Raw genomic sequence first — 26,191 nt, 5'->3', positions numbered from 1 at the left:
GCACAGGATCAAAGACTTTATTAAAGCCTCAAGGCATGCTCTAAATGAAGCTAGTAACAACTATTCAATGTTTATAACAAACTAAAGATCTAAATGCAATTGAGTTCAGAACAGAGAGTTTGGGCCAAGAGGTATGTAATAAGATGTGTAAGAACATGTAATAAAAAACTTGGCACTTGTTACTTTCATAATGGTGTAAAGGTAAAAGACAGGCAAGTGTAGTAGGAGCTGCAATACTTTTTATTGCTTAACTGTTACACTTCTGAAGCAATGATGTGCCCAGAAATCTTGTCTATGTTTTTTTAGAGGAGCATTTGCTGAATATTCACATGATTATATTAATCCATTCAACAGTTTGAGAGGAAAGGGCAGCTCTCCCAGTGGAGCAGAGTTAGATGCAAGCAAAAGAAATAAGCTGCAAGGGCATTAGTCTCTGTGGGACAGGGATAGATAATCATCGTGGTAACTGAGCTTCTGTGCTGATGAGTTGAATTTGACTTCCCATTTAGTACTCTGTTTGAAGACCAGAGAGGATGTTTAATGACACAGAAAGGAACACGCACAAATTAATTACACAAACTGTAGTCAGTTCTGCACCAAAGTAGATCTGGCATATTATAGGAACAGCTGGTAAAGCAGTGAGTCCTAGATAGGTGACTTCTAAGCATATCTAATTGAGCTTTCTTAAGAATTTAGTGCTTAAAGAGGCTGAGAATCATTCGAATGAATTTCAGGGATGTGTAGAAAGTAAGCATTTATTGACACCAGCTGGAAGTCAGTGTGGCAGGACCTCTGGAAAGGCTGCTGGCTGCCTCACCTACATCTTCACAGGGACTAAACAGAATTGAAGGGACTGGCTGTCTGTTTCAAGTCTTCAGATGTCTGAAGACCTACCAGCACCTGCCTTCCCCCCAGTCCCTTAAGCCACACATTGTGCAAGAAGATGCTTTTTTAACCAGCAGGAAAATTACACTGCATTTGGTAAGTATGTACCCAGGATACTCTCTTTGCATTGGCAGTGCCTGGTAGAGTTGTGCTTGTCAAATGTGATGTGCTGCTATAATTATATGGAAGATATTTTAAAGTGTGCTCTTTATACACTGGAAAGATTTTGTTTGATTCCTTTTTCTAGAGGGCAGGTAGCAGTCTAAATCAAACTAAAGGGCATCCTCACACGTATCTACTAATTTGAATTCACTTAAGCATGCAGCCTGTTGTGTCTCTTGCCATCTCTTGCTACAGTCACTGATGATTGTCAATATCTTGAGCTTTATCTAAAGTTAAAAGTAAAATCCTCTACATTGAAAGAAAAAAAAAAGTTATTCTGATTCTGTACAGGCAATTAATATATGACTCCCTATATCAGATTCGTTCTAAGCCATCCCACCTTCTAGTAAACTCCTGAGTGCATTTTCCCTTTGGATGAATTACATATCAAATTGAAAGTTAACTCAATAGACTATCAGGAAAAAAAACACAAACAACAACAACAACAAAGACAACCTATTAGCATTAATGCACATGGCTTCAAACAAATGCCATCAATAAACGGGCACATCTAAAACACACCTGTTTTTCCATTCCACTAAGATGCATTAGCTATTTAATGTATCATGTAGTTAACAATGAAGCACAGTTAGTCCTTTTTGTATAATTTGAAAAATATCTTTTTGAAGGTTTCTCTCAAATTTTAGACTACAAGAAAATGTTTCCTATTGAAGCATAACATTTCTTGCCATTTCCCCATTATCATAAGACAGAAACATCAGTCAATTTGGCTTAGGCAATCAATGCCTGAGCATATTGCAAGCTTAAGTACTGTAAAAAACCAGAGAATTTATTAATTCTGTAAAGTGGAATAGCCATTCAATAGACTCATCTCTCCTAGCATTAAAATTAGATGGTTCATGAAAATAAACTTTACCCATAAGAGAATTTAAAATTTAGTAGAAATTTAAACTAAGTTAAAAGATGAAAAAAAATTCCAATATTATAAACAAGAATCTTTCTGATCAGCTTCTAAATCCACAGAATCATTTTTATCTCTGATTTCTAGTCAAAGAGTACCAGGGCAGGTAATAAATTTCTTAGGCAGAGAGATCTTCCCAATAATGCCAACTATTTTAGAGGATGCTGAAATAGCTGGCCAGTTCTTGACACCCACCCTCCAGGTAGTTATAGATATTAATAAGATCCCTTATCAGTCTTCTCAAGACAAAACAACCCCAGATCACTCAGCCTTTCTTCATATGACATATGCTCCAGTCCCTTAATCATCCCTCCATTGAACTCATTCCAGTATATCCCTGTCCCTCTTGAACTGAGGAGCCCAGAACTGGACACTGTAGTCCAGGTGTGGTCTTACGAGAGCAGAGAGGGAAGAGAACCTCCCTTGATCTGCTGGCCACACTGTTCTTAATATATCCCAAGATACTATTGGCTCTCTTGGCCAAAAGGGCACATTGCTGTACCATGGATAACTTATTGTCCCCAGGACCCCAAGGTCCTTCTCCATGGGGCTACTTTCTAGCAGGTCAACCCCTAGTCTATATTGGTGCCTGGTGTTTTTTCTCCCCGGGTGCAGGACTCTACACTTATCCTTGTTGAACCTCATCAGGTTCCTCTTTGGCCAGCTCTCCAGTCTGTCCAGATCTCACTGAATGGCTGCACAGTCTTCAGGTGAATCAGCCAATCCTCCCAGCTTTGTGTCATCAGCAAACCTGCTGAGGATACATGCCATCCCCTCATCCAGGTCATTGATGAAAATGTTGAATAACACTAGGCCCAGTATTAACTCCTGGGGAACACCACTAGTCTCCAGCTGGATTCTGCATGGTTTATGACTACCCTCTGGGCTCTGTTGTTTAGCCAGATCTATTCTTGCACAGGTATTTGCAGGGTTAGGTCTCCAGCAGATTCTCACTGTCACTTCAGTGATTTGGATTACAGCATAGCTTCACAAACCATATTCTTGGCACTGAAGATGGAGTCCAAAACTACAGCTTGAGTAGAGCCAAGAAGTTAGGTAAGGCAGGAGGGATATTAAAGTTATTTTCAGGGCTGACAGCTTCTTTTGATACCAGCCCCCCAGCAGGCAGGAGAATCCAGTGCAAAGAATCAGGCCCAAGTGATGCTCTTTCTTCAGCAGCTGATCAGTACCAGAATGGGCTGGTATCCATAGAGCCTGCCCCTGAAACACTGCCTATAAGCAAGAACCTGGTAAAATTACACCAAACTTTTTGGCAGTCAGGGAACTGATTTTTTCCATTTGCCAACACGACTCAGTTGGTTGAACATGCAAAGTGTGATTCAAAAGTGTCCCCTATGAGACGAGCTGGCCAGGGCATCTTTGCCAGAAGTGCTCATTTTTCCAAATCCTTGCAACAACTCTTGGTATTGGGTTCACTCCTGATCCGCATGATAACCACTAGACTTCTGCAGTGAATGCAGGCACATCTGTCCAGAGCTCATGATCAAAGAAGAAAGCAGAAAAATAAGGAATATGATCAAAAGGTTTAGACTTGTAGCCAAGTTCAGCAGAACTGGAATGAAGGATTTTTTTCTTCCAGCATCTCATAGATCTTTCTGTGCTGTATGCAATACATTTCCTGAACTTGCAGCAGCTTATGCAATGCCCTTCCAAAAACATGTTGCCAAGTAGTCTCTATTTCCAAGTGTTTTTCTTTTACATGCCCTCCAAAGAATTGGAGAAACACACACAATCATTTCAGAGAACAATAAATTAAGTGAAAACTGTTGGATTTACTCTGTAATTGCATTAAATCCATGCAGTTGTTTGCAATAATAATTTTATCCCTTTCACTGATTCATTACAGAGAATTACAAGGGATTAATGTGAACTTTTCATACGTGGAATAATTGTCTCAAATTATTTGGGGAGGGATGACTTATGCAGGAAAGCGCTAGTCACTTGGTGACTATATGATGTACACTTAAAAAACATTTTCCTTTGTCAGTATGTAGTATACAAAGCTTTCTGCAAGATCACCACCCCCTACCAGGATCAGCATCAGAGCACCTTTTATGGTATTTCAAGGTGGTTCCCAGGCTTCTTGGTGGATGACTTTGTGCAGTTGTCACAGGGTTGACTTCTCTTTGTTCGTACATTAACCCAGTAGAAGTAGAGGAAAGTTCCATATTCTTCCATCAACCCTTTGGTCACTTTCAGGATGTTTTCCTACTCCATATTTAATGCTGCCAGCCAAGTCCTCAGCTTTGGATGGATGTTCATTCCTAAGTAATAGCATAAGGAAAACATGGGGAAAGATTTGGGTTTCCCTCTGGATACAGGTCTAATCCATTGTTTGCCTTTGTGGACCTGGGAGACATTTACAGAATCACAGAATCACAGAATCCTAGGGGTTGGAAGGGACCTCGAATGATCATCTAGTCCAACCCCTCTGCCAGAGCAGGGTCACCTAGAGCACATTTAAGCACAAAGATAACCATTTCCAGCTCACGCTGTTGGAACTGTGTCAGGCAATGTCAGCCACCATCACACAGCTTCAGAGGAAGGAGAGAGGCCATTTCACAGAGCCACTGAAAGAGCTTCCTCACGGTGCTTCTGCCACGTGCTTTCCTTCAGAATTTGTGTCTTGCACTGATGAACTTACTTAACAGGGTCCTAATTTTTCAGGAAAAAAAAAATGAGGTTATTTGAAGAAACAAAATGAGCTAATGAAAAGAAGGGGAACTTCAAAATAATTATTTCAAGGCCAAAGTGCAAGCTAAATGGCAACTGTGTTTCATTTGTCAGGGCCATCACACACATGACTGAGCAATACAGTAAAACACTAGGGAGACCCTTCATATAATTGAAATAAAATGGAGGAGCAAAAGAAACTTAGTTGAATCAATAATGTAGGAATTAATTATTATTCTCCCTACTTTCAGTACTCTCTAAGGAAAATTACTTTCTAAGGGAAAAAAACAAGCTCAGAAAAAAAAAAAAAATCCATACATAAGCTGGTGTTTTCTTGTATCAGAAGTGAGTATAATGTCTGTGATCTAGTTCATATGCCTCATACTGTTGCATTTCTGCTTAAAACCTGCTGCAGACTGCTCCTCTGTGTGTGAATTTCCAAAAGTCACTCTTAAAGTCTTCATATCCCCCCTTCACATTAACCGCATTTTAGTTATCAATGCAAGACTTTTATTTCTCTTGATGAGGTAACTTTTTCGTCTCTCAGAAAGTTTTGTTTGAATATTCAAACTTTTTTCTCAATATGCTGGTCAAGAAAGAGGAGAGAAAGCTAACAGCAATGTACGAGATGTTTAAAAAGATGTTTAAAAAGCAGGAGGGTCAGGAGTTGCAGGTAGAAAGGAGCTTTGCAGCATGCAAACACTCCTAGGGAGGCTTTTTGAGCAATTTTTTAGTGAGGAAAACCGTATCAGCTGTTTGTATTTCTGGGTCACAAAAGTCAGAACAACACCAAGAAGTTTTTCTTTAAAGAAATCAAAACCTAACTTATAAATTATTCATAAAAATGGAAGTAATCAGGTCATGAAAGTAAACGTGAGAAATTTAGCAACAAGTGTGTGAAAGGAAATTTCCCCACATTTTATCAAACTACAGCTTTTCCAAGGCCCTGTTGCCACAGAAATGGCCTTTTGGGCAGTCACTTCTTTCTTTGAAATGTCAATTTTACATTTGGTTTCTCAAAGGCTTGATTATTTCACGTTTGAGTTACAAAGGCCAGGAGCTTAATGTCAGAAGTGCCTTGAAGAGCTTCTGTAGGATGATGCATTAAAAGTGCAACAGGTTTAGTGGGAAATCAGAGGGTTAGGATGTGTTGTGTCACTTTTACAAAGGTCCCAGTGCAGCATTGGTCTGGTGAGACCTGTACAGCTGGACGCTTGGGGGAAACATATGGGAGAGATCCCAGACCCACAAGCAGCCATGCAGCTCACAGGAGCATGGACATCTCTTTTCTTGGATCTGCTGCCAGACAGACAGCAAGGGAGAGGAGTCATACATTGATAGGGCAAAGATGCATCTTTGTCTGATTCTTCCTGTTGGGTTCTGAATACACAGATCACTCCCCTCTGCTCATCTCACCTACCCTATTCACCCAGCCAGCCCTCACCACCTCTTCAGTCCCAGAGTACCTTTCTCTAACTTGCCCACCCTACACAGTGAGGTTGTACCCACTGGAAAAAGTGTTCACAAAGTGTCTTGCAGAGCAGCAGGGAAACCAGGTGTCTGCTGCAGGCTCCTGCCTTCACTGTGCATACAGCATACAACAGAGCTGCGTTTTCACGCTTACTTATCCCCTCACCCACAACTTTTGGAGTTAAATGAGTTGTCTGTTTCTGCTAGGAGAGCAGACAGGAGAAGGAAGTATTCCAGGGTCATGTACTTTTCTGGGTGTCAGTTATTTTTTGTCCTTTCTTCCTTGTTCTCTTCCTCCTCTCGGAAAGGGCTGGGCAGGGACCAATTTTTAAGACATTCATTGCCTTAAAACCTGACATAATTAAAACCTCTTTCATTACCACCACTGAGCAGATGTTCATTACAACAAACAGGATGATAATAGATACCTTTATCACTTACAGTAACAATAAAAGATAAAAGCCAATGGCCACGTGTCTCAAATAGTATTAACAGAATGTACAATTCAGTAATGAGAGGTAATTCAGTTGTAAATGGTAGTGAGGTACTGGTATAATTTAACATTCAGATATTGGGCAGGATTCTGCAAAGCACCATTGCTTGGTCCACCCCTTCTTGCACGTGGAACACCTACCACCTCCCGTGGCAGGGCTCAGGTGCAGAGCAGATCTCCAGTGATGAGAACAGGTTCCCATGGACAACACATGGTGATGGCCTTGTAGTGCTTTTGCATTTAAGATTTTTAAGGCATTTAAGGCCTTCTTGGGAACTCAGTTAGTTCACAGACTTGTAGGTAAAGCTGCAGTTATGACCCAAAAAATATTAAAATAATGTTCTGCTTCTAAACCTGTGTCATCTTGGGAGAGATATCATCTTGGGAACACCCTCTGCCTGTGCTTTGGCTCCTGCCTGCCACAGGGAGATTGCAAGCCCTGCCCCAGATGTGTCTACACTGGGATGACACTGGGCCAGAAGTCTGGCCCAGAGTAGTGCCATCTGTTGCTTTGCCCTGCCCATAGCCACCTCTGGTGTGGGTCCAGCTCAGCACTTCTGGCACATTGATCTGCAGCACAAACCAAAAACTTCACAGCAGCTCAGATGCCTCTGGAGGCTGGTCCTGTCTTACAGGCATCTTCACCACCCACATCTATCCACCTTCTAACCTCTCTGAAAAGCATACCAGCTTAGCCCTGGCAAAAAAAAAAGCAGCTCTTGTGAGAGGCAGTGAGAGCAACAGGAGCTGCTTTCCCACTGGAGTTGCTTTCTGTCCCACTCATGGTGCCTTCAGGGACTACTGGAAGGACCCAAGCATCAGCCAGGTGGCTGAGCACAGTGCTGGCTGGCTCTCCTCCTGAGGGGACCTGCCCAATCCCACAGCTACAGGAGTGCTTGGTGAGGAGCTCAGTAGCACGTTGCTGCTATTTGACTTCTAGAAAGCATTAAAATTCAGTCAATGGATCAAATGCTGATCAGTTGTTTTGCTGTAAATTCCAGGGCTGCTATTGAAGGCTACATGCAGTGCAGTTTCAGGGATTGTTTCATGAGCTCTGCCATCTGGAGACAGTTCAGGTTTCAAAGAGTAACAAGGTAAGAAACAGAAATAAATGAAGGAGAGAAAGCAAGTCACATGGGAGTGCTTCTCACAAAGCTTTATGGACAGACCTAACTGTTGTTTCAGTTGGTGCCATCAAGTCTTTATTTTCTGCTCTTTGCCACATTTCATAGCCAAACTGTTTTCTGCAGTCAATGGCTGGGTAGGTCTTCTGAAGAGCCATACCATGCCATGTAGGTGAAATCATGTTCATCTTTATCACTGCTCATGGAGGCCAGAATACCTCAAAAAGTCCACTGAAGAAAACTATAGAAGGTGCAGAGAGAAGAAGAAAATATTATCATTGCTCTGGAAAGAAAGCAAGACCTTTCCAGTAGGAAAAGATGGAGTGGAGGGGAGTTAGAATAGGAATGGGAGAAATGGGTGGTAATGGAATAACTGGAGAACTGAGACCCCGAAATGAGAGTATCACATAGTAGGCAGATTTGAAACAATCACAAGGCCAGATTACCCAATATCATTATAAGATGGAGCTCATCGCTGCATAAAATTATGGACGCAAAATATAAGGACAATTAGTAGAAGGAAAGGGCTTAATAACATAAACTCACATCTTCTGTCTGAAGAAGCCTCTAAGCAGCAGGCTGTGGGTAAGAGAACTTACTGGGGCAGCACAACTGTGAACTTACTCTACGTGCCAACTCCTTCCCTGATTGCTTTTCATATTACTTGTGGTTCAGGGAGGGACAGTTTTCCAGGCCACATGTAAAACCTTTACCTTACCTTACCTTTACCGTAAACCTTTTGTTATATGTCATCAATATGGCTCTAGGCTGGCCAAAGACATCTTCTGGAGAAATGCACTTGCCATTGGTCTGAGCCATTCTCTTTACACTGCAAGACCCAAGAAGGGGAACCTGGAATCTAACAAAGATGTTGGGAGATGAGTCACCTCCCACCACCATTCCCTTTAGCACATGCTCCTGGAGAGCAGTACCAGCCTGTGCACAGCAAGCCCAACCACACCTGCCCTGCCTTTCATCAGGGAGGAAGGATGCAAATGACCAGGACATCCCATCTAGAAGAAACACAGCAGGCTGATGGCATTTCATCAAGTAATACCTTCACACTTCTCAGAGTCTAGGGAAGACTTTCTCTACCTCTGACTCAGAATTGAGCACTGGTAACACAACTGAGCCCTGTATAACTGATGAGTACAAGTTATGTGATATCATGACTGATGCAATGACATCCCTTTGCTAATCTCTTCTAATATATTCCAGACCATTCTAGTTCAGTTCAAAACAAAATACAGCAAAATGTTCAGTGAAAGGGTGGCATGAAACTGAGATATGTGGAGTAAAAACATGTCCTCATTGCAGGAGGTAAGGAAAATTCAAGTTCTTTGATTAGGCAGCAATGCAGTTTATAGAGCTGGTAAACAGTATATTATTGAACAACTGTATGGCAGGTGAGCTAATCATTAAGTGATTCTATTACACTGCCTTCTCCCCAAATTAAAGTGATTTCCCTCTAAATTAGAATGAATTAAGAGTGCATTTCCTGATTACACTTTACATAAGGATGCAGGGGATGGTGCTTCTGTTCCCACTTCCTTTCCTCTTTAATAGAACATACCAGATAAGAAAATTAGCCAGCTGCTCCTAGTACCAATTTTTAACACAGTCTATCACACCCTCACAACAGGCAACTGGTTGGCTGTGAAACACAATCAGCTTTGGGCCTGTCGTGAACAGGTTTAAAGTAATTGTTACTCCACAAATTCAGTGCCCTGTATAAACTGTACCGTGTCTATGTGTTCGGTCATGTCAAGAAAAACTTTCTTTGGGTAAGGAATTTAGGACTGATTTCAGAAGGAGCCCAGCTGTCATATTTTTCTTTGTGCATCCCCAAGAATTTCCACAGTTCAGAGTATTTTACAAAATGAAGGAATCCCATATCTGCTCATTTCTGAAGCACTGCAGCTGTCTGGAGAAGGCAGGCTCTGAACAGCAAAAAAGCCACAGCACACATCTGCACTTGCATGGTTCCTTCCTTCCCCTGCTGTATGGTGCACTGATGGCTCGTGGATGCCCTTTGCGCCTGTCTGTGGAGCTGTGTTTCCCCACAGGGTGACACTGCCATTCATCTCATGGCTGCAGCATGCTGAGACTCAAATTGCTGCTCCTCTGGTCCAGAAATAGCAGCGTGCCTCTGGGAGATGTCAGCCACGCCTGACTGCTTCGTGTCAGTTCCATCCTCTGTGAAGGTTTCCAAATCTGTCCTGCCTGGTTGCTCATCACCTTTCTCATCTTCAGGATGTCTCTCAAGAGGCTCTGCATTAACCCTCCACAGCTCTGCCCTAGGACAGGAGACAACATCCACATGGAGGTACCACACTGCACACCTTGTAAAATCCTGTAGGTGGATGAAGTTTTCACAAATCAGTTACAGGGCAGTTCCTAGACATAATTCAGCTCTGAATTTGTGGTTCAAGGGAGCTATAAACTTGGGATTTAGGAAACACCAAAGTGCTACAGGGAAATTCTAAGAGAGCTTTTAAGACTCAGGGCACCCAGGATCAGAGCAAGGGTCTTTTAGTCTAACAGCCCCTTTCTGAAAGATGTTTAAGAATAGAGTGTAAAAAATTGTCTTCTACCCTTAGAGACCCTCCCAGCCTCTAGAAACTACATTGTTTTTCAGCTAAAGGTCACCTACTCATCACTGTACGTAATAACCCCTTTGTCCAGGAGCTTACAAATTTCCCTTTAAACTCATTTTTATTTTTGGATAAATCCATGACTCTTTTGTCAGTGAGGGTGTATTTTTGTTGCTGTTTTTCTTTTTTTCTCTTTTTAATCTTGTTTTGATGTGTTACAATAAGCAGCCAAGCTGTGGGGCTGGCAGGTTGTACCGGGCGGCTGGAGCACTAGTGCTGACCCCCAGGAACGTTTTTGCTCAAACATGCAGCCCCTCCTGATCCCACCTCATGAGCAAACAGACTGCTCTGCCATGGCAGCTGACCTCTCCTCTCCCTCCTTTTTCCAGCTGTTTGGGGCATAGCAGCATGGGCAGAAGATGGGGGCTGTGCAGTGAACCCTATGTGCAGGAGGTGGGCAGTGATTTTGGGAATCACAGAATGGTTTGAGTTGGAAGGGACTTTAAAGATCATGTAGTTCCAAGCCCTTTGCGTGGGCAGGGACACCTCCAACTACACCAGGTTGCTCAAAGCCCCGTCCAACATAGCCTTGAATACAACTTCCCTCCACAACCTGTGCCAGTGTCTCACTATCTTCACATTAAAGAATTTTTTCTTAATACATAATTTAAATCTAACCCATTATCCCTTTTCCTCTCACTACAAGCCCTTGTGAAAAGTCCCTCCCCAGCTTTCCTGTAGCCCCTTCAGGTACTGAAAAGCTGTTAAAAGGTCTCCCCATAGCCTTTTCTTCTCCAGGATGAACAGCCCCAACTCTCAGCCCCTATTCATAAGAGAGGTGCTCCAGCCCTCTGATCATCTTTGTGACCCTCATCTGGGCCGCTTGCTCCAGCAGGTCCATGTCCTTTCTGTGTTGAGGACTCCAGAGCTGGACACAGCAACCCAGGTGGGGTCTCACAAGAGCAGAGCAGAGAGGGAGAATCACCTCCCTGGCCCTGCTGGCCACACTTCTTTTGTTGCAGCCCAGGGTATGGTTGGCTTTCTGGGCTGTAAAAAAGCCAACTGGGAAGTGCTGGGGCTCTTGTTTGTGTCATCCATATGGGCTGAGCCAGAATTGTAAATGCCAGAGGTCAAGCACCAGGTGTCATTCACCAGAAAGTGGGAGCAGAGACAAAATGCCCCATATTGTCCCCAAGACCTTCTCTCCATATTTCCTACAGAGTTGCTCTTTCTCTGTCCTCACCAAGCCCTGCCTGTCCTGCCCTGCTGGTGACCAAGACCTGGCCTCCCCTGTCCCCCAGGAGCTTCATGGCCCTTCCAAGCAGGTTAGGTTTGCCCTAGGGCACGGTGAGGCTGGAAATGTAGTTGGAGATGGTGCAGGGATGCATGGAAGCACTTGAAGGAGATGGGACAATTCCCAGAGTCAGTACTGATTGTGCTGCTGACACCGTAGTATGGCCAGTCCAGCTGTGACTCCTGTGGCCACTGTGTGCTTCCCTTCTGCTTGCTCCTGCTGTTTGTGCCTTGTTGGGGGTGCTCCTAGACCCGCTGTGGCTGCTCATTCTTTTTGGTGGTAACTGATGAGCCTCAGCTACCTGTGGAGCCTGAGGTTATTGCACAACACTGCCAAGGCAAGCATCCTTTTTACAAGATTATTGTCTTGGCAGGTTTTAAAAAGACCACTTGTAGGACAGTGAAAAGCAGCATTTTATTTTTTACACACTCTTAGCCATAACCTGGGGTCACTACTCCTGTCAGAGCACAGCAATAGGCTCTTATTGCACCACATCAGATCGGATTGTACTGCTGTTGTTTTTATGGCTTGTCGTATGCATTATCCAAAATATATGAACATGGATTACCAACTAGATAGATAGAGGTGTGAAAGAAAGCACATAGTAAGTGACTTGGAATTAGTACCTAAGTAACAAAGAGAAGTAACTGGAATTACTACCCCTTTCTCCATGTGTAGTCATGCACACAATTCCTGCTGTGGCTCAGGATCTCATTTAGTTAGATGATTTACTAATATAGAATGGAAAGAAAATCCTGGTCCCCAAAGAGCATTGCGCAGTTGTTCCTACATGTGGGTGCTTTGACAAAAAGTGTCTACTCTCCATTAGCTGAACGGCAACTTTGGCCGTTTTCAATTGTGTTTAGCTGGAGCAATAGCAACCAACTCTGAAGCACCTCAGATCCAAGAGCTACCCTGATGGTACAAATGGACACAGCAATTTCATTAAAAATAATAGTAGTCAATGTGTGGAGGTTACAGGTGAAAATGACATGTTGGAACTGTAAAAAAAGGAAAAGACAAAGCATGAATAAGAGGCTGTTCTGGGAAGACATCTAGAGAATTAAAGAATAAAAATAGCTAGACGAAGAAAGTCCCCGAAAAATGGAACTGGCAAAAGAAAAACATATTTTGAAAGGGCAACAAAGGAGTGAATTATTCTTTAGAGCTGAGAAGCTGAAACAAAGTGCTAAGGTCATGGAATGGTAGACAATGGCAAGAGGAGAAAGTTAAGAGAAGGCTCGTAATTTGATAACATGGCTATAAGGAAGAAAAATTGAGTTACAGGGCAAGTAAGACAGAGTGCAAAAGACAAAGGGGGGGAAAAGGTAGCATTTTGTCCTGGAACATCAAGGAAGCCAAAGAAGGAATAGGCAGCTGGAATACAAACCACTACAGAAATCAAGAAACGGCAAGTTCTGCAAAACTAGAAGTATAACAATCTAAAAATCAGAGTATCCTTTCTTTTCTCTGAGGCACAAGAACAACTTGAATATATGATTGGTTTAATAAACATATGAAAAGAAATTTTGTAGGATGAGAAATGTTTCAGTTACAGCTTGAGAAAAATACCTGTGTTTTGGAAAAAAGCATGGAAGAAAATATCATTGCTGATGAGGCAACCAGAAGTGAAAAAGGGAAGATATCTGTATTTGTGATGCTCATTGCACATTTTAGAAACTAAAATTCATACTACAGGACATATGAAAAATAAATGAGAAATAGTATAGATATGATATCAAAGGTAATAAATAATTTGAATTTTCCATTAGGAGAACTGATGTTTGATTGTGAACAGTATATAGGAATAATAAAAAATGTTTTTTCTCTGAAATCCAAAAATGTCTTTAAAAATAAGTTGTAGAGAATAAGAGCAGAAGACAGATGCATAGATGTGCTTGCCTTGAAAATAAGAACTTCCCTAAATGCTCAGTTACATTCAGCCAGTGGTTTTAACACCTAAAGCAGATTGTAGGTTTTTCTTTTCCTCTAATTGTCACAGTTTGACTCAGAATCAACAACGCTCTCAATCCCCTCGCCCTCCCACCCAGGTAGGGAAGGAGTCACAGAATGAGAGAGACTTTACTGGATTGAAAACTAAACTACACAGCTTTAATTAAATACTAACTATAAAAGAAAATATATGAAATTATATACAAATTTGTTCAGATATGTGCAAACCCCTATTGCCTCCCCCCAGCAACTCCCCCAGCACTTCCCTCAGCTGGAACAGTCCCGAGAAATCCCGGAGCTGCTGCTGGAGAAGCATAGAGCGATGAGGGTCAGGAGAGCTGGAGCCTGGGTGTCGATGGTGATGGATGGACGGAGTCCTCCCTGGACACTGGCCATGGATGGAAGAGAAGGGAAGAAGCAGCAGGAAGGAAGTTGTCTTCTGTGCTCTCTGACCTTCCTCCGAGCTTACGGAGATATCTGGAATGGAATATCTCTGGCCAGTTTTGCTGTCTGTCTAACTCAGCCTCCTACGGGGGGTCACAGATCTCCCCGTAGTGTCTGAGCCGGCAGAGTGAAGATGCGACCTTGGAGACCCAGCAGTAACAAAAAATTCCTGGTGTTTTCAGTCCTGGCTTATTGAAGGGGAAAAAAAATCAGTAAAAGGTAAAGTGACTCATCCTGGCTCAAACGAGGATACAAATGTGAATTAATAAATGGATCAGCTCACCTTTAATAACAGCTCATGAGGAGGATGTGCAGTCCCCATTTGAAACAGAAGAGCATGGAGCTGACTGTTGTGTGGCCATGGTTCCTACTGGACAAAACACTGTGACCCAGCAGTTTCAAAGGGGTTCAAAGGGGGGGTTCAAAGTTTCAAAGTTTCATCTGTCCAAATTCCTGGGGAAAGTGGGAATCCGAGCTTCTCCCCAAAGCAAGGCACTGCTAGTTTGCTGATGGCCATCCCTGCATCTATGCCAGAACTGCAGCCTGTAGCCTGTAACCCCTCCTGTGCTGTGGCCTGAGCCAGACCTGGCATCCAGAGAGGACAGAGCTCCCCTTTCACCTTAGCATGTGCAAAACAGTGAGAGACATAAATGATGGGTTTGAACACCTTGCATTCCAGATCAATAGCTTTTATTTATGTGGAAATATGGAACATTTTGTAAGGGACAGCAGCCATGGAGTACAGAGAGAAATGAACTGCAAGACAACATTAAAGGCTGAAAACCTTGTCCTTACCAGAGGCAAGAAAAGACCTCACCTCTCTCAGAGTGAGGATCTGCTGGTTTCTGCAAGATATGCCCAAGTGAGAGAATATGGTTCCTAGTAGCCATCACAGAATCAGAGAATCACAGAATCATTCTGGTCAGAAAAGACCTTTAAGATCGTTGAGTTCAACCATTAACCTAACTCTGTGGAGTCCAGTGCGAAACCATGTCCTTAAGCACCACATCTACATGTCTTTTAAACACGTCCAGGAATGATGATTCAACTACCTCCCTGGGCTGCCTGTTCCAGTGTCTGATAACCCTTTCAGTGAAGAAGTTTATTCTGATATCCAATCTAAACCTCCCCCACCACAACCTGAGACCGTTTCCTCTTGTCCTGTTGCTTGCCACTAAGAAAAAGAGACCTGCAGCTTTACCTGATCAGCGGGATAAGAGTGACTCTCGTATCCTTGTGTTCACAAGAAGCAGCACCCAAGTCTCCCAGATCCTGTGGCCTCAAGCCCTCCCTGTTGGACCGTAGTGGGAAGCACAAGAGCAAGCATCTAGTGATACCCAGTTCCATGTTTGTACAAATAAATGTGTTAAGGAATGACTGCAGCAGGGAGCTGAATCACTCTGGGAATGCTTGCTGGTTGTCCAAAAGGACATGGAGGAGAGTCATGGGCCACCTGTGCGTGTCTGAACCAATCTCATCTTCCAGACTTGCACAGAGCTCCCAGTTATAGCTCAGGGACTTTAAGAAGTTGTTGAAATACCAGCAAGCCTCATGCTTCAGATTCTTCATGCCAGTTGTGAGTAGCCTGTTGCAAAACTGGATCAATCATTACAATAATTATATTTACTGAGGAAAGGAATTTGGTACCTCTGTTCAACCTCTGTTGTTCAGTCTACCTCTGACTGAATTTATAGCTTCTTTTCCTTTTCTGGCCAAAGTTAAATTCACACATTCCCAGACTCCATTTTCAACTGACCAGCAGAAAGATGGTTGTCTGCACTAATGTACTAAGTACTGATGCATTCTTTGAACATGTTTCCAAAAATACTTCTGAGCACAGGAGTTTAGAAACTGCACTTATCTGGACACTTTTGTCCTGTTTGTCAGATCTTTCATCTGATGATCACAATTCTGAGGGATTAAACGACAAGCCTGGAAGGTGCTGCATGTGAGGGAGCTGTGCTGTTGCCTAGCAAACCAGGAGCTCAGCCTTTTGAGGGTATCTCTGTGTATCCCCGTCATGTATGGTGCCAGCAGGCATGTGTTACAGAAATCAGAATCACAGAATCTTAGGGGTTGGAAGGGACCTCCAAAGATCATCTAGTCCGACCCCCCTGCCAGAGCAGGATCACCTAGAGCACATCACACAGGAACATGTCCAGGTGGGTTTTGAATGTGTCCAGAGATGGACACTCCACAACATCTCTGGGCAGCCTGTTCCAGGGCTCTGTCACTCTCATAGTGAAAGAAGTTTCTTCTGATGTTTACGTGGAATCTCCTATGCTCCAGTTTGCACCCATTGCCCTTTGTCCTATCACTGGTCGCCACTGAAAAAAAGCCTGGCTCTGTCCTCCTGACACTCACCCCTTACATATTTGTAAACATTGATGAGGTCACCCCTTAGTCTCCTCAAAGCTAAAGAGACCCAGCGCCCTCAGCCTTTCCTCATAAGGGAGATGTTCCACTCCCTTCATCATTAGAAGGGCTGTGGGAACCAAGTCCATCAATGCCAGGCTGGGTATCCAAACTTACCTATGTTTTATGATGCTCAGTATAAAAGTCTTTGTGATCCTTTCAATAGACTGGTGTCACTTAATTTACTGCTGATGCTATCTAAACTTTCAGACCGTGCTGCCATTTTCATTATCTGGCAAACTCGCCTTTCATTATCCTCTTTGCCTCTCAAACAAGCTCCATAAGGCCTGAGATTCACCCTAAGTAACAGCAAATTGAATACATTTTCTCACTGAGAGGAATCATTTAATCTGCAGAGATAAAATAATAGAACACTTGTACAGCAATCATTCAAATGCAGATTGAATTGCCACACACTCACGTCACCCTAATGACCAACAGCAAGACAACAGCAGGGAGATACTACTTCCCAGATCTCTTTCTTTAATATTTCAACAAGGAGCAGGCAGAAAAGGAACCACAGGTCAACAGGCAGTTTGTTTCCCTTGTTTTCTCCAGGCACAAGTTTTAGAGACACAGTTTGTTGGCCATCAACACTTGCAGATAAAGTGAGAACCTTTATCTTGACCAGCGGAGAGCAATAATAAAGGACATTTTTTATAATTTCCCCCCCTATTCTTATGTAAATATACAGTCTTTTTCTGGTTTTGGTTGTTCTACTACATAGTAATTCAGACTCAAATTCCAGGCACTTCCATATGCATGTGAAATGCAGAAGGAAATTAAATACAACCTTGTGAACACAAATGACATTATGTGAATTTGAAATTTCATCAGAATTCTGTAGCCATACTAAGCTAAGAAAAACAAGGAAAATATTAATTTAGATGACTTATGGAATACAGTTAAACTTTCTTCTGACTTTATTGAAAATAAAGTTGTTGACTTTTTTCTCACAGAGTTATTTTCCTGAAAAAGATCTGAAGAAGAAAAAACATCCAGTGGATACACATTGACTTCAAAGAAAATTCTTTTTGCCATTTTCTCTTTCATTTTCTCATAATAACATGTAACTTTTAATAGGTTTAAAGTTTAAAAAACTTCAATGAAACCACAGAATCATAGAATGGTTTAGGTTGGAAGGGACCTCAAGGATCATCTAGTTCCAAGCCCCCTGCATGGGCAGGGACACCTCCCACTAGACCAGGTTGCTCAAAGCCCCATCCAACCTGGCCTTGAACACTTCCCTCGATGAGGCATCCATAGCTTTTCTGGGAAACCTGTTACAGTGACTCGCTACCTTTGCAGGAAATAATTTATTTCTAATAGTCAATCTAAATCTACCCTTTTTCAGTCTGAAACCTTTACCATAGCCCTATCTCTACATGCCTTGTATCACTAAACGCTTCAGATTGTTATTTTTCTTCATAAGGAAAATCCACAATTTCAGCTTTTAACTGGACAAAAACCAGCATCCCACAGTTCTCTTGGGATAGATTTTACAGGAGCTCTCTGGAATAGCTGTAAACTATGTGAGTAACTTGTAAGATGTGTCATGACTGTAAAGATAGGCCAAAGAATAGTGGGTTGTCTTTGGCAGGTCTCAATCCCAAGCATGAGCCCCAGATACCGACCCCAGCTCCCACTTCCATTTATTCTGCTGTGGGCCAGGCAAGGATTTCCCATGTGCCTTGCCTCCCACAGCTGGAGACAGAGCAACCTTCCTATTGTAGTATTGCCCAGCTCTCAGCACTACCCTGATAAGATTTTCAACTGCTATTTATAGACTCTTTTTCATCTCTTTTCTTCCAGTCTACGTCTTTCGCATCCTGTGTGCAGAGTAGGAATTTGCCTGATATGCATAATCCTTGCAATCTTTCTGAGAAAGTCACCTCTGGAGTAAATTTCTTTGCTTTTCTTTGCAGAAATCTCCATATCTGTCTGAAAGTCAACAAAACCCAAATTCTTTTTTCCTTTCTGGCCCCTACCCCCACCTCTCCTCAGCCCCCCAGTTTATTAGAGGCTGTATGGCCTTCAAATATAATACAGAGGGGCATTTTTCACACTGGGTTTTTCCCTGCAAGGCAGACTGATTGATAACAAACACGAAGAAGCAGAAGAACCACAACAGTGTGAGAAAAATAATTCACTCCAACAGTCTCAAATCATCAGGGAACATGTTTTCATTTGCAATGTGACTAGCAGCATGAAGGGCAGAGGGAGGAGCAACATATTCTGCCTCCCAAGGCAAAGGCACCCCTTTTTCCACAACACCATGACTGATTTTTTAATGCCAAATCGGACACATTTGTCATGACAAATTTCTGCTGCCTAAAAACAACTGTTTCATAGAAACTACTATGGAAGACATGCTGAATACCAATGAGCACCAAATTCTAAAGCACTTCTAAGACAGGTGGGTGTTGCCAAATTTCAGACATCAAATAGTGGCTGAAGTACATGGATGATATAGATGCAGAGCATCCAAATTGAAACTAAGCCTCCAGGCAAAATGCACCCCCAAAATAAATTTAAAAATTCTTCTGTAAGCTAAAGAAATGCACCTTACATGCAAAGCCATGATGTGTTATTAGTCTCACTGAAGTTGCAAAATCTAATTAAAGTATCATCACTAGTCTAGTTATGATGATACTTATTGTCCAAATTAAATAATTATTATTAGGAATTATAATTATAGGAAATGAATTATAATATTATAGGAAAATTATAGAAAATGCAAAAATTATAGGAAAAGCCTAATTAATACCATTAAAATTGTGTCTCATTAACTCCCTTCTACCCACCCTTCTCATGATGCATTGCTGACTTCTCCCCTGCCCTTCTGGTTCCTAAGGCCTGTGGCACCAGCTTTCCCCAAGAGGAATGGGAGTCATGACATGTTTCCACCATCCTGCCTTCTTCCCTGGGGAGAGGTGACGTTCATAGAGGGGGTTATGGTTACATGCTAACACAGACCACTTGTTTACCCATTCTTCATTGGTCTTCATTCCTCCTTATATGTTTTCTCTTCATATTGTACATTTTACACACGTTGGATGCTTGTCTCTTCTGTGTTATTCCCTAAAACCTGTTATACCTGGGTCCTAAGGCTGAATGAGTTCCTCTAGTCACCAGCAATCAATCACTTCAGACTTATATTTATAGACCTTCAGCTGCTGTTGGCATCCTGTGCCTGCAGCCTCTCATCTCATTCTTGTACTTTTTGGGCCCCTTGTTGTCCCTCAGGTTTTCTTCAGGCTATGGTATTCTGTTATCATACTGAACAACAGCACAACCTAGTCACACATGCATCCCTGTTCTAGAGACGTTAATAGCTCACTCTACAAAAATAGTTAGCTATTGTAAGGCAGCTAGATAGATGGATACAGATACAAGGGTTTCTTAACTACTTGTTGTTAATCTTCCTTACAGCAAAGAACGTGTTAACTTGTGTTAGCAAAACCACTTCATGGCATTCGTGATGCACACCCAGTGCAACCTGGCTGGGGCAGGAGGCTTGCCCAAGAGCCTGCCAGAGGATTAGCTGGTCCTGGACTCTGCAAAGGGTGGTAGAGTGATCATCTTGGGCAGCTCTGCATGGGGCCCTTACCAGTGTAGCATATGGCAGTCCTTCCTTACCACACACCTTTTGCCCACCACTCTGCAAGGCATATTAGAAAGGGTAACTACTTAGAGGACTGTTTTGACTTGAGCTTTCATTTCTTGCTGCCGGGTGTCTAAAGCCTGTCTCTGGAATGTCTTGTTCTCTGCAAAGCAACTTTCTAGCCTGGAGAAGAGAAGGCTCTGGGGAGACCTTTTAGAGGCCTTCCAGTACCTGAGGGGGCTACAGAAAAGCTGGGGAGGGGCTTTTCACCAGAGAGGGTAGTGATAGGACAAGGGGGTAATGGTTTTAAACTGGAAGGGGGTAGATTTAGATTAGATTTTAGGAAGAAATTCTTCACCATGAGAGTGGTGAGACACAGGAACAGGTTACCTAGACAAGTTATGGATGTCCCCTCCCTGGAAGTGTTCAAGGACAGGTTGGACAGGGCTTTGAACACCCTGGTCTAAAAGGAAGTGTCTCTGCCCATGCAGAGGGGTTGGAACTAGATGATCTTTAAGGTCCCTTCCAACCCAAACCATTCTGTGATTCAATGATTCTATTACATTATCATAAGCCAGAAGTAACTCTAGTCTGCAAGCCCTCTTCCTCAGGTTGTCATATGGCTAAGGAAAACCCAACCCTTACCACATAGTCCTGTTTCTACTGCAGCAGTCTCCATTCAAGTGACACTGATACGTTCTCATCTGTCCTCGTGAAGGAAAATTCAAATAACAAGGAAGCAATTGCATTGCAAAGACTAAGGAAAGGAAGAGTTTTGTTTCCAAAAAGGATGTTCTTCCATCTGCTAGCTTTCTTTTAAAGCACTTGTAATATTAAGATGACCAAGACATTTCAGACTGGCCCTCTGATCTTTAATCTCTGCTGATTATGCCTTTATTTAAAGCTTTTCTCTTTCTCACATCAGTGAGAAAATGTGTAGGTGAAAAATGTAATTTTTTTTCTATTAGATATAAATGTAAAAATAGGATTTTCTAGAAAATTCATCCTGCTGCCTGTTACGCCAGGTAATTCACTTAGATCAAAGCACAGACATACTTTAGTGATAATGAGCAATTTATTCTGATATTTGAGAAATGAAATTAAGCACAAATTATGTATACAATAACTTTTTCACCAGGAGGTAACAGTATTTTGAAAAAAAAAAAAATTGATTTATTACTGTATCTTGGAGATGTTTCTACTCTTATGTTCTCTTGACATGGATGAGGAAGTTTTCAGAAATGAAAACAATTAAGCCCTTTTTTTCAGGCATCTTCATTTGTAGTTTTGTCAGTTTCAGAGTCTGGGAATTGGGAAGGGAGCACTTTGGGTAGTTAGTTGTATTTTGTGAGGGTTTTTTGCATTAGGAGAACCAGATCACAGCAGCATCTAATAGAACAGAAGAAAAATGCTCAGTTAAAAAGCCATTTTCCAGCAAGACATCTCCACCAGCCTCTACTGCCAGTGCAAGCCAGCAGTTTTGAAGAGTATTTGAAACACACAGTGAGAGTTTGGCATCCTCCCATTCTGCCATGCAGCGTGCCATGCAAACTCTCCTCCTGAATCTCCAAAATGCCCTTAATGAAGGAATAAATGAAGGTTAAGCCATGGAGTGAGAAAGGGAGATGAGTAGCTCACTGCATGTGCCATCCTGCCTCCTAAGTATGTCCATACTAGCACAGACCAAAACTTGATTTCTGTACTATGAACATTCTTTAAGGCCTTAGTAAGTAATGAGCTTCAATGTGATTTAAAATTGTTTATAAAGCAGTTCAATGTGTTACTCAGTGATATGTTGATCTTGGGGGTTCTACATGAGTCACGGACGCAGTTGCTCAGAAGGTTGGTACCCAGGAAATGCTTCTTGCCAGAGAAGTGTCACAGTAACAAGCTGCAGCAGGGCAAACCACAATGCTACCTGCATTCAGACAGTGAAAGATGGCAAAAGTTACTTTAAGAAGCTGAGGAGGAAACATTTCCCTTGTGCCATGCAGACCTTGGAACTAAGGCTTCGCAAAGCAGGATGCAAAGTCAGGCTGTCAAAAGGGATACCTTGCTCCTTCTCAAAGTGGACTGGTCTAAATCAAACATAGCACTTGTTTGTTGCTTGTTTCTCCAAACTTGTTTCTCTTGTAACTAAGAACATATTCCCCAGTCTCAATTGTCATTTAAGTGGTGTGGTGTTTGATAGTCACCCCCCAGAAATGCCAAACCAATGCCAGTGCTCCTGGAAGAAGTGCTGGAGAGAAACAAAACATTTCAATTACAGTACCTCAGATTTGTAAAAAACAGTCAAAGTCTAAAGCTGTTCACATAATATTGGGATCCATTGGTCAACCACTGCATTAACTTCAGCAGTTTCATGCAGGAGACCAAGATCTCTGCCATGGGCAGCGCCTCCTTGGTTTGGACAACAGGAACTGTTCACTTGAGAGAGTCTCTGGTCTCACAGACCCCACAGGAATCAAGGGCAGCTGCCACACTCACACAGCAGCCCCTCACCTGTGTGCTGGGAGCTGCTCTGGCCACAGTCCAGCCTTTCTGAGGATGCTGGACAAGCTGAGATGACACAGAGCAGGCAAGGACACTTCTCTCATTGCAGTGGCCAGTCTGGAGGGAGAGTTTCAGAAGCACAGGAAGATGTTCTCCATGGCTTGCAGCAAGGACAGACAGAGCAGGCATCAGTTTCAGACAAGTTAGAGCTCTACAGTCATGCTGCAATCCAGCTTCCTCTGAGAAGAAGCAGCCCTAACACCAAGCCAAAACCATGATCGCCAAGAAGATTAGGGGTAGCATTCGGCATATTTTTTCTCATGCAGAATAATAACGAAATAAATATACATAGAAAAAATCACAGTCAATAAGCAAAAGGTCACTACAGAATATATCGGTTTGGTAAAAAAACAATTACCACTTTGACTACTACAGAGTCCGTCACAGATTTGTATTCATAATGGATCTCAAGGTTCACTAATAAAAATTTGCCTTTCATAAGTTTTTAACAGTTTTTCACTGGCCACCACATTGCACAGGTACAACTTTCAGAAATAATATAATCATGTCATTCTGCAAACTATTCTTGCTCTTCTTTTCTTGAGAAAGGACAGACAATCACACTCAGAAATCAGCCTGTGTGGCTTTGTCTTTTGTATTTATTCTGCAGAAAACATTTGTTCAGGATTTGTGTAGGCTGAATAAAAATGCCAGTGAAGTTAAAAGAAAGTATTCTACTTGCTGCAATGAGAATAGCTTCAGGCACATTAAACTCATGCTCCATTACATCTCCTTCATTTACAACAGGGTGATAGAGAAAATGAATTAATTTCATATCTTTTTGAGCCTTCTCTGACACTAAGCAGTTGGTAATGTTTGATTACCTTCTCCTTGGGTGGTTAGCTTTTACTGGCAGTAGGAAAATTTAATTTCCTTCATTCTGGTGTAGTTCTAGGCTATACCTGGTCTCCCAAACGTACCAAGAGTATCAAAAGTACCTAATACAGGAATTTCAACATATATGTTAAAATCATATATTAGATTCAGCAATTCCTTTTCCCCTACAGCAACAATTCTAGTCTTTGTGAGTTAGTATTGTATGAAAAATAAGCTGTTCATTCAAATACAGAAAATTCCTTTGCAGAATTGTATTTTTGAGCCTATTTGAATTCCATTTTCAGGCTATATCATCTAATAAATACCAGATCCCAATTTATGTTCAGGTCGAGTATTATATTAGTATTCTTGGAACTCTATTGCATTATTGTACCCTGCCTAGGTAATATGAACATTTTTCTTTAGACAGAGATGTCAGCCTATATTGATGAAATTCTCCGACTCCTAATAATTGGTATGAAAATGTTCAACAGTCCTTCTGTAATGAGCCATTCAGCATCCACATGAGAAGTGAGCAAGAAAAACTCCCTCTCCAAAAGCCAAAATGATACATTAAAAGTTGAGGAACTTGGTATAATATCAAAGAATACTAGACCGTTCTCTAGGGCTTTGAGCAGCACATGCACAGCTCTGTGTGTGCAGTCATAGAATCATAGAATGCTTAAGGTTGGAAAGGACCTTAAAGATCATCAGGTTCCAACCTCCCTCCTATGAGCAGGGACACCTCACACTAGACCAGGCTGCACAAGCCTCATCCAGCCTGGCCTTAAACAACTCCAGGGAGTGAGCATCCACAACCTCCACAGGCAACCTATTCCAGCACTTTACTACCCTCATGGTGAAGAATTTCTTCCTGATATCTAACCTAAATCTCCCCTCTTCCAGTTCACAACCATTACCCCTTGTTCTCTCACTGCAGATCCTGGTGAAAAACCCCTCCCCAGCACTTCCAGTGCTCTTCCAGCACTGGAAGGTGCTGTAAGGTCTCCCCGGAGCCTCCTCTTCTCCAGGCTGAACAGCCCCAACTCTGTCAGCCTGTCTTCACAGCAGAGGTGCTCCAGCCCTCTGATCATCTTCGTGGCCCTTCTCTGGACCCTCTCCAACAGCTCCATGAGCTTCCTGTGCTGAGGGCCCCAGAGCTGTACACACTATTCCAGGTGGGGTCTGACCAGAGCAGAGCAGAGGGGCACAATCACCTCCCTGGCCCTGCTGGCCACACTTCCTCTGATGCAGCCCAGGATGCAGTTGCTCTCTGGGCTCCAGCACACACTGGCGGCTCATGTTGAGCTTCTTATCTACTACCACCTTCAAGTCCTTCTCCTCAGGACTGCTCTCCAGCCATTCTTCCTCCAGCCTTTATTTGTGTCTGGGGTTGTGCCGACCCAGGTACAAGACCTTGCACTTGGCCTTGTTAAATTTCATGAGGTTGGCACTGGCCCAGCTCTCCAGCCTGTCAAGGTCCCTCTGGATGGCATCCCTTCCCTCTGGGGTGTCACCCACTCCACACAGTCCCTTACCTCTCCTTCGCTATGATGGGGAGGCCAGCATTTAAAATTACTTATTAATTTTTTTTGCTTACAGAAGAATAAGCCAAAACTGTTCAAGATTGCACAGGGTCCATTTGCAATCTTGAGTTATAAGCTTGTTCATTTTTACCTCAAAGTGCCAATGTCTTAATTTTATTTTCCCTATTTTGATTTGCTACTATAAGGGATCAGGCTGCTCTCTCGAGAAACCACTTGGGAATATTACTATGGAGCAACTGGAGAGGGAATCCCCTGCAAAACAGAAATTCAAGAGGTCCCTGTCGCACACTGATGGATCAGCATTCAGTTGCTTCTTGAAATTTTCTGATGAAGGGTATTGCAAAACCTCTCATATGTCTGTCACTCTATAGCTTTAGAGTTGATTTTTTTTTTTCCCCCAAATCAGACTTGCATCTCCTTTTCTCAATTAAACTGAATACTTCTTGCCAGCTGTGGAAAACACCTGGTTGTGGAAAGGAATTAATTGCTATAATCTTCACAATCTGTTATGGTGTTCCCCACCTCCATCCTCTCCTCCTAAGACTAATTTTTTCATCTTGCTCCTCAGAGGTGACATAATCTGTCTCATTAATGTTGCCTTCCAGCTTTTGGCATGTTCCTGTTCACTTGCATCTTTCAAGGGGATTGAAAGATGCAGGTGGGAAAAGGTAAAAAGCCAGGACAGAACAGAATCTAATTGTCTGGTTGCTAATTTTATTTGCAAAAAGGTTCCTCTTCAACACAATGGACATAGTTCAGGCACCAATACAGAGGCATCTAGTGTCATTGAACATGTCCTACAGATTTCCGCAGCTGACAGATGCTGCTCCATAAGGGTACAACCCTCCCATGGCTATATATTCAGGTAACTCAATCAATCTCTATATATCTGCTTGCAGAGCTGGACAAAAAAAAACAAAACACAATAATCCTCCTAGATAATTAATTAACATTACTTTAGTTCATTCATTTTAGACATCCTTGTGCTGTTGCAGGCAAGACAGATTTTTACTGCATCACATTATGCAGATTTACACTTTCTGAGGATTTGTGGGTGCAAGAAATATGATATCCTGTCCTTTTCCAATAATAAAGGAGTTCACTATTAAGTTAACCTCTATATTCACATCTGAGTCACTCTCTGGCCCGAATATGTTTTTATTTTATGCATCATTTTGTAAGTTACAAATATAGTGATAACCAAAGAGTGATATCCAAAAC

This window comes from Chaetura pelagica, unplaced genomic scaffold (assembly GCF_000747805.2).
Source record: "Chaetura pelagica isolate M959 unplaced genomic scaffold, ChaPel_1.0 scaffold412, whole genome shotgun sequence".
Lineage (NCBI taxonomy): Eukaryota > Metazoa > Chordata > Aves > Apodiformes > Apodidae > Chaetura > Chaetura pelagica.
Note: the sequence above shows the minus strand (reverse complement) of the source record.